This window comes from Pseudophryne corroboree, chromosome 3 (genome assembly GCF_028390025.1).
Source record: "Pseudophryne corroboree isolate aPseCor3 chromosome 3, aPseCor3.hap2, whole genome shotgun sequence".
In the NCBI taxonomy this organism is placed as follows: Eukaryota; Metazoa; Chordata; class Amphibia; order Anura; family Myobatrachidae; genus Pseudophryne; species Pseudophryne corroboree.
In genome coordinates this window covers 697,985,984-697,998,074 of record NC_086446.1, presented here as the reverse complement: position 1 = coordinate 697,998,074, position 12,091 = coordinate 697,985,984, and the positions used below count along the sequence as shown (strand labels likewise).

The following is a 12,091-nucleotide window of genomic DNA, read 5'->3' as shown; positions in this document are numbered from 1 at the left end:
GGATCCCGGCGTAAGGTTTGTAACCGGCTGTCTCATAACTACATTCCGTCTGGCAAGCATGTTTACCCTCCTCCCTTACCCCCCAAAACCCTCCTTTTCCGCAGCCTAACCCTCCATCCTTCCCCACAGCCTAAACCAAACCTCCCTCCGACACCACCCCAAACCCCCCCTCCCCTGTAGCTATTAGGAGTCCCGGGGGGAGGTTTATCGGGATTCCAGCATGCAGGATCCCAACACCGGCATTTCGGTCCATGTTGCTATGCTGGTGTTTGCATTCTGAGCAGTGTCTGGATACTGCCGGGATTCTGGCGTTGGCATTCTGATTGCTGGGATGCCGAACGCTGCTTTCCTGAATGGATCACGATTGAAATGATTTGACCTGCTTGCGTGGGGGAGATTACAGTTCCTGACAACGATATGGGGGGTTGGCCGTTTCGGAGTACCACATTCAATATTGTTGCGTGGGGAAAACTTGCGATGTCTGCTCTACCGTAAGTTCCCGATATCTTCACAGCCGGGCATTGCAGCAAGTCCCACGCAATTTAATTCCCCCTTAGTCTTTAATCCTCAATGGGACAGAGAATGATTCCATTTTTTACTTTAAAGTACTACGTGATATGGTTATGTCTTGGGAAAGTGTTGCTCCTTCCTTATGATAAATTGCTCCCACAATTGACATTGCCAAGCTCCCTGTTCTTTATCGCAAGCAGACCATAAAATAGACTCATTCTTGATTCTGTCAGAAGTTAAGTGAATTTTAATGTGAAATTACTTATGATAACTAAATATTTAATTACTTTACCTGGGTTAGGATTGGTGCGCCTCATCTGTTTGAGTTAATTGGATCTGAATCAGCGTAAATTTTGTCATTTAATCACTTTATAAAACTGTTGGCTTCATTGCTCACTTATCATGCAGATATCTCATTTATCATATAGTGGTATTATGTGGCATTAGGTGAAACGGAACACCGTACTTACCCTCCAGCGATCATTTAACATTATCATAATTATTATTATTATTATTATTATTATTCATGAAGACCAATCTCCTCCTTATATGAAGTTTAGATCATGGGGTTGATATGTAAAGCAGTGTAACATTGGAGAAGTTGCTCATAGCAACCAAACCACTTTGAGCTAGCTTTTATCAAGTACATTCTATAAAATTATATGTACAGGCTGATTGGTTGCTACTGGCAACTTCTCCATTGGTCCTCTTCTCCACTCTCTTCACTACTTGCTACATAAACCCACATATTTGCTTGACACCATGGACCTGATTAAGGTCCTGACAGTATTGTGGCGCATACAACAAAGTACCATTGTTCAGTACTTTACACATGCACCAGACCAGTACTGCACGTGTGCCTGACAATTTGCTGCCATTTGGGGTGGCGACGACCTCGGTTTCCCAAAACAGAGGCATGTTTCCTCCATTTTGGGGGAGTGACGAGGCCAAGATCTCCGTGGAAAGGCAGAGATTTCCAGGCCTCTCTCTGGGAACTGCTGCAGCTGGCTTGCGCTTCCCACGTGGGTCACGCAGCCGGCCGATGGTGTCGCAGGTGATCCAGTGCTGAGTCCTAAGATGCAGCACGGATCACTAATGCAAGCAGGAAGCATCTGCTTATACCAGATGCTGCCTACTGCATTACCAGATCTGTGCATCACTACTGCAGCAGTGATGCACTCCAATCACATCTGAAACAGGCCCCATATCTAAAATTTATGCTAGACACCTCTCACATTCCAGACTTGTTAAAGAATATCATTTAGAGTAAGGATCATTGCTCTCTATGCTTTGCAGCCTCATAATAAACGCTGTGTGTACAAAACCTGAAGGCTCATTCATGCGGATACTTCACCTATCCGTCCCACATTCTTCCACACTGTTACATTGACTCTATTAGTGCAAGTGTGATCATCTCCTTCGATGACTGGAGCAACGCATGGCAAAAAAATGACCCAGTGACTAAACCCTACTGGCTTATTTGGAGTTTTACTAAAAAAAAAAATAATAATAATAATTCAACCATGTTCCAAAAGAGAATCTCAATGTAGATTTAAGTTGGTAAATTTGTCCCAATGTTCTTAGGCATTGTTCTTTTTGACATTTTGATTTCTTCGTATGCTTTTTAGTTTTGTCACAGAGCATTTATTATTATTATGTAGGCAGAGCAACTTCCTTTTTCTTCTTGAGCACAATTGATGTTCCACTTAAGGGGATGCAAGACGTGCTCTTCGGGCCTTTGATGTTTTATCGTAATAATTCAGCACTCTGAATTTTCACGATTTTCTCTGTTGGCTGGTTTATTGTGATAAGCCCTGGCTACAGATTTTCTTTTTCTCCAAGCCCCTAGGACGGCTCAGTTTTGTTCTTTATTTTATCTTTATATAACATGCCTTTCGCAGGTCTTCTTTTTATCAACATGCTCCAAAGAAAGTCTCACAAATTATTTTACAACTCTTTTTCTTGTACTACAGTATTTACCGCTTTGTTTTAATCGTTGATGTACATTTTTTTATAATTTTTAAGTGCAGTATGTAGTTGAAAGTTTTTGCGCTCTTTCAGCTGATAATAAAACTTCATACAGACACTATAAATATAAACTTGGTGACGGATGAATAGAAGTGTTCCGCAGCCTTTTAGACATCTATAACCAGCTTTGCTCTTAAGCATCCCTGCAGGCTGTAAAATTGTAGATAACTTCATTTAAATTGAATATTTTATAGTTCATTGCATTGGTTTTATATGGAACAGGAGCTATTTGCCTGTTGGTTCTATAGTTTGGTGATTAAAACCCCCATCACTTTGTTTTCTTGAAGCAGAGGCAATAAAATTGGATGATGGCGCCATTTACAATTTTTAAAGCAAATTGATCATTTTTGAAACTAAATCGTATAATTTTTTTTCATGAATATTCTACATATTTATTGCACTTGGACTGTAGACCTTATAGAAAGATTTGTAAATGACAGCTTACAGATGTTTTTTGGCCTCCTGATGCATTCTTGCATTGGCAGAATCATAAATTACTCGACAGTCATGTTAGTGCTTGAAAAGGACTACAGATAGCAATCTTCTATTAGTAATTACCAATATGACTGATAATATTCTGATCAATTTGGAGCATCACCGTGTCTTCCAAGCCCCACACACATATTGGACATACAAGTATTAGCTGTGACACACGGGTTGATCTAGTCCTTGGAGTATTTTTATGGGTACCCGGTCATCAATCAACAGTATTATAACTGTAAACATGCATCTTACCATCATGTTTAAAGTAATCAGACTTGCACAATTGAAATGCTTTAAGTAGTGTTTTAGAACCATATCGGGATCCCGGAGCAAGCATTGTCATGTCAACATAGTGATTACCCACAAAATGTATCTATCCCAGTTTGATGCTTGGATGGGATATAGGTTGGTCCAGTCTGATCGGACAGGATAGTCCATGCTTGTAAGTATATTGGTGCTTGGATTGAAAACAGGTTAGTCTAGTACTGTGGATAATTCTTTGCTTATTGGGTACAGGTCTAGTCCTGCGAATGTCTTAATGAAGATCTGACAGATATTCAAGTGACGACCTTATCAATAAAATCTTAGCTGTCAGATGTGTAAACGTTTCTGAAGCATAATCCGTTACATCTGTAAATAGATGCAAGTATTCATTTTATAGACGTTATATATACACACACACACACACACACACACACACACACACACATCTTTTTTAATAAGGTTTATTGTTTCAGAGGCAGCAAACCAGTTTGTCTGCTGCTGTTGTTGAATTACAAGTATTGGCACAACAATGTTTGCGTGTCGCTTAACAGCTAGAGAGGCTTTGCCTGCCTAAGCGAATTAGTCTGATGCGTAACTCTCTGTGGAGTGACATTTACTAAGCTGGTTTGTGAATTACATTATTCCCACGGTTTTACTGTTGTTACCGGCAGGGATACCCAGGAACTTCTTAAGAGCAAACCAGATGTTTTAGTTTGGGGTGGGGCTTAATGCCGTACCAAAAAGTGGATCATATTAAACATTACCCTGCAAAAGGTCTGAGCTGGCACAGAAACTTGCCAGTGAGTGCTGATCATTCTTGAAAATGTGGCATTGTGAGCCCCTATTGTTGTTGTACTTCTCTGGCTTTCAGAATGTATTCAACAGTTAGTACATAGCGGAATTAGACAAATTCCTCAAAGGTGTTTTACCTGTTACAATTCACTGTCCACTTTTAGATATAGTTCCAACTGGCATTTGATTGGAATTTACAAACGCAAGTTGAGTTGCCAATGAAACTGCATGTGAAACGCGTTGGTGATTGATTGGGAGGTTATTGGAGGATTTTATCCTCCAGTGGGTTTGAACCTGAATGAAATACATTGAATGAGACAGGCAGGTTTAGTAAGCTCTCCCAGAGTGATGTGGGTATGGAGTCATGGTCTCCAGTTTAAGACCCATAATCATGTGTTCCAGCGCTAAAAGTGTTAAACTGTCACTACAGCATATGAAGGGTTGTGGTATATTTCATAGACATAGCTGTAATTTAAACATACAGCATGTCAACATGCTGATGAAATGTTGACATGATTGGATTGTCGACAAACATCCCTGGTGGTTTACTGGTGACTTACCTATTTCAGTGGCTCCAGTGGTGATGTCAGGGTAACGTCCGATAGATCCTGCATGGCTTCCGTCAGTAAATATGACTAACTCTAACCCTAACCGCTCCTCCCGCAGTCTATCCCTAACCCTCTGCTGCCAGTCTGCAGAATCTCGACATTTCACACGTCGGCATTCTGCAGATGCTATGTTCAATGTCAACATTTTAACAATGCCGACATTGTAATGTTGCTATTATGACTGCATCCCTTTGAGGCATTACTGTGGTTGCTCAGTAATCACATGTGGGTTTAAACAGTAATAAGCCTTGCTCAGTGCTATTATTGCAACCAAATGTGGAATGCGTTTTGGTTTTTGAGACTGGTGGATCTTTTAAAGATTGTAAAGTTGACACTTTGTAGCATATATGTTTTGTGAAACTAAAATACATTTATAATTACCCTATACACCATGATGTAAACATGTTTGCTTTCTTTACAGTTCAGTATAACCATTGAATTGTTAAAGGTCTTGGTGACCTGTTTTATTTGCAGAGACGTGCCTGGTGAGTTTGTGTCAGAGAGAAGTCTAGTTGAGCGTCTCTTAAGCCTTAATCCTTATTAGCAGCGCATGTTCCGAGAACCACCTTATTGGCGCACAAGGGACTATCAGAATTGTAGAACCGGTTCTGGATATTTGTTTCTCTCCTTAGCTGCAGAGCTCCAATTTGTATGAAACTAATATACAGTGCATCCAGAAAGTATTCACAGTGCTTCACTTATTCCACATTTTGTTATGTTACAGCCTTATTCCAAACTGGAATAAATTAATTTTTCCCTCAAAATTTTGCACACAATACCCCATAATGACAACGTGAAAAAGTTTTTTTTTTAGATTTTTGAAAATGTATTAAAAATAAAAAACTAAGAAATCACATGCACATAAGTATTCACAGCCTTTACCATGAAGCTCAAAATTGAGCTCAGGTGCATCCTGTTTTCACTGATCATCCTGTGGTAAATTCAGTTGATTGGACATGATTTGGAAAGGCACACTTGTCTGTTTAAGGTCTCACACTTGACAGTGTATGTCTGAGCACAAACCAAGCATGAAGTTAAAGGAATTTTCTGTAGACTTCCGAGACAGGATTGTCTTGAGGCACAAATCTTGTGAAGGGTACAGAAAAATATCTGCTGCTTTAAAGGTCCCAATGAGCACAGTGGCCTACTGTACATCATCTGTAAATGGAAGAAGTTTGGAACCACAATGACTCTTCCTAGAGCTGGTCGGCTGTCTAAACTGAGCCATCGGGGGAGAAGGGCCCTAGTCAGGGAGGAGACCAAGAACCCAGTGGTCACTCCGTCAGAGCTACAGCATTCCTCTGTGGAGAGAGGAGAACCTTCCAGAAGGACAACCATCTCTACAGCAATCTACCAATCAAGCCTGTATGGTAGAGTGGCCAGACGGAATCCTCTCCTTAGTAAAAAGCACATGGCAGCCCGCCTGGAGCAAAATTCACCTGAAGGACTCTCAGATCATGAGAAACAAAATTCTCTAGTCTGATGAGACAAAGATTGAACTCTTGAATGCCAGGCGTCAAGCTTGGAGGAAACCAGGCACCGCTCATCACCAGGCCAATACCATCCCTACAGTGAAGCATGGTGGTGGCAGCATCATGCTGTGGAGATGTTTTTCAGTGGCAGGAACTGGGAGACTAGTCAGGATAGAGAGAAAGATGAATGCAGCAATGTACAGAGACATCCTGGATGAAAACCTGCTCCAGAGCGCTCTTGAGCTCTGACTGGGGTGACTGTTCATCTTTCAGCAGGACCACGACCCTAAGCACACAGCCAAGATATCAAAGGAGTGGCTTCAGCACAACTCTGTGACTGTCCTTGAGTGGCCCAGACTTGAATCCGATTGAACATCTCTGGAGAGATCTGAAAATGGCTGTGCACCGACGATTCCCATCCAACCTGATGGAGCTTGAGAGGTGCTGCAAAGAGGATTGGGTGAAACTTTCCAAAGATAGGTGTGCCAAGCTTGTGGCATCATACTAAAAAAAGACTTGAGGCTGTAATTGCTGCCAAAGGTGCATCAACAAAGTATTGAGCAAAGGCTGTGAATACTTATGTACATGTGATTTCTTAGTTTTTTATCTTTAATAAATTTGCAAAAATCTCAAAACAACTTTTTTCACGTTGTCATTATGGGGTGTTGTGTGTAGAATTGTGAGGGGAAAATGAATTTATTCCAGTTTGGACTAAAACTGTAACATAACAAAATGTGGGAAAAGTGAAGCGCTGTGAATACTTTCTGGATGCACTGTATATTATATAGATACATAGAAACAGAGAATTTGGCGGCACTTAAGAGAACCACTTGGCCCATCCTTATTTTCTTTGTAAGGGGGAGGAACACCCAAGGTGATTTCCCCACTCTTTCATATACTTCACATAGGTTGCACACTGCAGAATGAATGCCCGATTTGACGTATCTAATGGAATTGTGCAGGTATCAGGAGAGTACTTCATGAAAACATCTTGCGAAATTCAAATAAACCAGCAAGCACAGGGAACAGAACTAGCGGCTAACTGAATCTCCACCAAAATGATTCTGTATTATATATTCACATTTATTAGAATATTAGCTTCCATACAGACCACTCAAATCTATTGGGATATTTTTCAAGTTACGAAAATAAAAAAAACACTGATGAAAAAAACAACAACATTGCAATCAAACGAAGCTCCTGTGACATCACTGGCCCTGCACCTATGTGTGGTTCTAGAGTGCATTCTGGAGAACAAGTCTACAAAGCAAGTCCTTCATAATTTGCCTGCTCAGCCAAAGAGCTTCCACTGCAATGTCAAACATGGAACAGAGGAGTGAGAACTAGACAGTCAGGGATGAAGATGTCGGTCATTGTAGTTCGGTCACATTCTTCAAGAAATTTTAATACAAAGCAGGGCCAAATTTGATTTAAAAAAATAAAATAAAAATCGCACTAGGACAGTTGATTTGTTGGAATGGTACAAATGGTATTATCCATCTACGTTAGGTTTTTCATTATGCACATAGAATAGGGTAGTGGATAAGTAGAATAGCCTCACATCAGAGGTGATAGGGGCAGATTCAATTGTTTTTCCCCGCAGCTACCACCAGGGGGCACAAAACGGAGCAATTCAATAGTTGCACCGTTTCCACGCAGCCTCCCAAGGTGCAAGAGAAATTGTGTGGAAACTCAGCACTTTGGAGGCCCAAAGCAGGGAGTTGAGACTTTTTGGGTACGACATGCGCCCAAACGCAATTGAATAGTGACAATTCTTTGGGCATCTAAAAAGTACTGTTTACACAGGATTTTTATACGCCCCAAACACTTCAATCGGCCCCGATAGAGACTAACATAATAGAGCAATTTAAACATGCATGGTATACACGTAAGGATATCCTTACGTGCAGACCATGCATGTTTAAATTGCTCTATTCTGTTAGAGGGTTACAGTTCGGCTGCAGGGTGGGGGTTAAGGTTAGACTGTGTGGGAGTGAGGGAAGGTGCATACACACAGTGAGATCCTTGCTATGTCCGATTTTGACTATGCGATTTTGATTGAACTCCCCCAGAGCCCTGAACCACCGATTTTGACTGTGTACTTTCAATTTTGAGTGTTTACGATTTTGACTAAGTGGCAATTTTGACCATACTTTGTACTAGAACTAGAGAGTACACTAGATAGTCAAGATGGACTTGCCTGCACAGACTATCTAGCCTTACGTTACTGCCCCCACGGGAGCGCTTCGGGATTGAATCTGTATCACAAGCGGCATACCACTTTCCGATTTGGGGTGGTCTTCAGTATGCCGAATGTCGGGATCCCGGCGCACAGTATACCGGCGCCGGGATCCCGACACCCGGCATACCAACAGCTATTCTCCCTCGTGGGGGTCCACGACCTACCTGTAGGGAGAATAAATAGCGTAGCGCGCCACTGTGCCCGCAGCGTGGCGAGCTCAGCGAGCCCACAAGGGGCTCCTTTGCGCTCGCCACACTGTCTGTATGCCGGCGGTTGGGCTCCCGACACCGGTATGCTGGTCGCCGGGAGCTCGGCCGCCGGCATACCATACTACACCCTCCGATTTGCACTAACTTTCCTTCCGATTTTGACTATATAGTCAAAATCGAAAGGATTTATCTCACCGTATGTACACACCTTTAGGCTGCTGGACGGGAGGGTTAGGCTGTGTGGGGGCAGTTAGGGTAAGGCTGCTCGATGGGTGGGTTGGAGTTAGGGTAAGCATGCTTACTAAAAAATTGCCAGGATTTTCACCGTCTGGATCCCGCTGCCAGCATTCTGATGGCCGGGATTCTGACCATCGTGACTCCGTATCCAACTGCCTGCAGCTCCCATCTGTAAGTTCAAAAACTCCCTTCCCATCAGTACATCACCTCTCTCTCTGACATTAATTAACAACGCAGATTTCTAATTGAATCACAAAAAGTCACGGACGTTTTCGGACTATTAGGAACTTATTAGGTCTCCCCCATGGAGAATATTAATTCTTCACATATGAAACTCTTAATTGTGGCTATCCTTTCCCCTCCCGTGCTGAGATTTTATGGGGTCTCTATAGACAGATGTTGATCTACTCTCTAGGGACTGCAAGTGGCACTTAATATCAGTTTAGACAGTATTTGTTTGAAGTTAACTGGTATTATATATAGCTCCTATTACCTGATGTATTAAAGGGTGAGTAGAATGGAAATGTCTATAAACTGAATACCTTTTTATGTCCAAATTGAAATATAAGCCACTAAATAGTCCTGTTGCATGATCGTTATTCACGTGTTGGATTTTGCACGTTTTATTTACGGCCTGCGTGAACTGGAGTGTTAAACGCTAGCGCTGCCAGCTTAATAGACTATTAATAAAACTACTGGATTACTTTGCATTCTGTCTGAATTGTTAAAAGATTTACAAAGTTATTAAAGCCTGTGGGAATTAGTGTTAGAATGTTTTTCTTTTTGTTGGAAGATTCATTCTAAATGAATACAATTTTATTAACCCAACAGCCAAGAACAATTCTGAAAAATATTTAATGAAACCCACATGTAATAGAAAATTCCCAGCACTTTCTGGAATGACGCACAGCTGCGATTGGTTGAGAAGTCGATACCTCAGCTGAGCTATTTATTTAGCTTGCTGCGCAATTAATTTCATAGACGCTAGAAGGTGGAAAACTAGGATCCCTTTACGTTAATAGACTTGATTGTAATATTAAAGAAGAGCTATCAAAAAACTATATTCTAGCTAAATAACTGTTTTGTTTTTAATTATGGGTATTATTTAATAATACAGGTAAATCCTACTGTAGATATTAATATCTGCAATACGAAAGAACGAACAGTAGTGTGAATTCTGGCGCAAATGTTGTCCGCCCAATCTAAATCCACTATGGATCCGCCCAAATAACAGATCAAAACAATATCCTAAAGCATACAATAAGAGGATAGATCAAAGGCGATAACAATAACAAATAAGAAAAATGTAAATATACGTCACTTGTGTGATATGAAGTCCTTCTCAAAATGCCACTCTTTTGATCGTCTCACAAATTCCAGATATTATACATGTGAAAAAGAGAAAAATACACAAACATGGGTGGTATTGCTTAATACAAATGTTTTAAACAACCCGTGGATGTCCGGAAAGGGGAACCCTAAGGTGCCGAACCAATTTTGATAGAAGATGAGGATAGTATCTCGCCACCACTTCACTATATTTGTGTTGAATTGTTTTTGCGTCGTGTCTGATCCTGGTTTAAAGATACCTTGATACGTGGGATTAACCCCCCTTTACAAGTGAGTGGGGTACGCTATTCGTAGCAGTCTCCGTTCTGCTTTATATCACGTGGGATATAGTGTCAAAGATACCTTTACACACCTGTTCCTGCTAATTTTTATGTGAGTTTCGGTACGTCCACAAATATAGTGAAGTGGTGGCGAGATACTATCCTCATCTTCTATCAAAATTGGTTCGGCACCTTAGGGTTCCCCTTTCCGGACATCCACGGGTTGTTTAAAACATTTGTATTAAGCAATACCACCTATGTTTGTGTATTTTCTCTATCGTCCTAAGTGGATGCTGGGGTTCCTGAAAGGACCATGGGGAATAGCGGCTCCGCAGGAGACAGGGCACAAAAAAGTAAAGCTTTACTAGGTCAGGTGGTGTGCACTGGCTCCTCCCCCCATGACCCTCCTCCAGACTCCAGTTAGATTTTGTGCCCGAACGAGAAGGGTGCAATCTAGGTGGCTCTCCTAAAGAGCTGCTTAGAGAAAGTTTAGTTTAGGTTTTTTTCTTTACAGTGAGTCCTGCTGGCAACAGGATCACTGCAACGTGGGACTTAGGGGGAAAGTAGTAAACTCACCTGCATGCAGAGTGGATTTGCTGCTTGGCTACTGGACACCATTAGCTCCAGAGGGATCGAACACAGGCCCAGCCGTGGAGTCCGGTCCCGGAGCCGCGCCGCCGACCCCCTTGCAGATGCTGAAGCGTGAAGAGGTCCGGAAACCGGCGGCTGAAGACTCCTCAGTCTTCATAAGGTAGCGCACAGCACTGCAGCTGTGCGCCATTTTCCTCTCAGCACACTTCACTGGGCAGTCACTGAGGGTGCAGAGCGCTGGGGGGGGGCGCTCTGAGAGGCAAATATAAACCTTATACAAGGCTAAAAATACCTCACATATAGCCCATAGGGGCTATATGGAGATATTTAACCCCTGCCTGACTGGAAAAATAGCGGGAGAAGAACCCGCCGAAAAAGGGGCGGGGCCTATCTCCTCAGCACACGGCGCCATTTTCTGTCACAGCTCCGCTGGTCAGAACGGCTCCCAGGTCTCTCCCCTGCACTGCACTACAGAAACAGGGTAAAACAGAGAGGGGGGGCACATTAATGGCTATATATATATATATATTAAAGCAGCTATAAGGGAGCACTTAATATAAGGATATCCCTTGTATATATAGCGCTTTGTGGTGTGTGCTGGCAGACTCTCCCTCTGTCTCCCCAAAAGGGCTAGTGGGTCCTGTCTTCATTAGAGCATTCCCTGTGAGTTTGCGGTGTGTGTCGGTACGTGGTGTCGACATGTATGAGGACGATATTGGTGTGGAGGCGGAGCAATTGCCAAATATGCAGATGTCACCCCCCAGGGGGTCGACACCAGAATGGATGCCTTTATTTGTGGAATTACGTGATGGTTTATCTTCCCTTAAACAGTCAGTTGAGGACATGAGGCGGCCGGACAATCAATTAATGCCTGTCCAGGCGCCTCAAACACCGTCAGGGGCTGTAAAACGCCCTTTGCCTCAGTCGGTCGACACAGACCCAGACACGGGCACTGATTCCAGTGACGACGGTAGAAATTCAAACGTATTTTCCAGTAGGGCCACACGTTATATGATTTTGGCAATGAAGGAGACGTTACATTTAG

The 12,091-nt window shown here is 42.4% G+C and overlaps 1 protein-coding gene across 4 annotated transcripts in view; it reads left to right on the top strand.

Moving 5' to 3' along the window:
* Window positions 1-12,091, top strand: part of CPEB3 (cytoplasmic polyadenylation element binding protein 3) — a 228,686-nt gene that overhangs the window by 170,352 nt on the left and 46,243 nt on the right. The gene's annotated exons all lie outside the window — the stretch shown is intronic.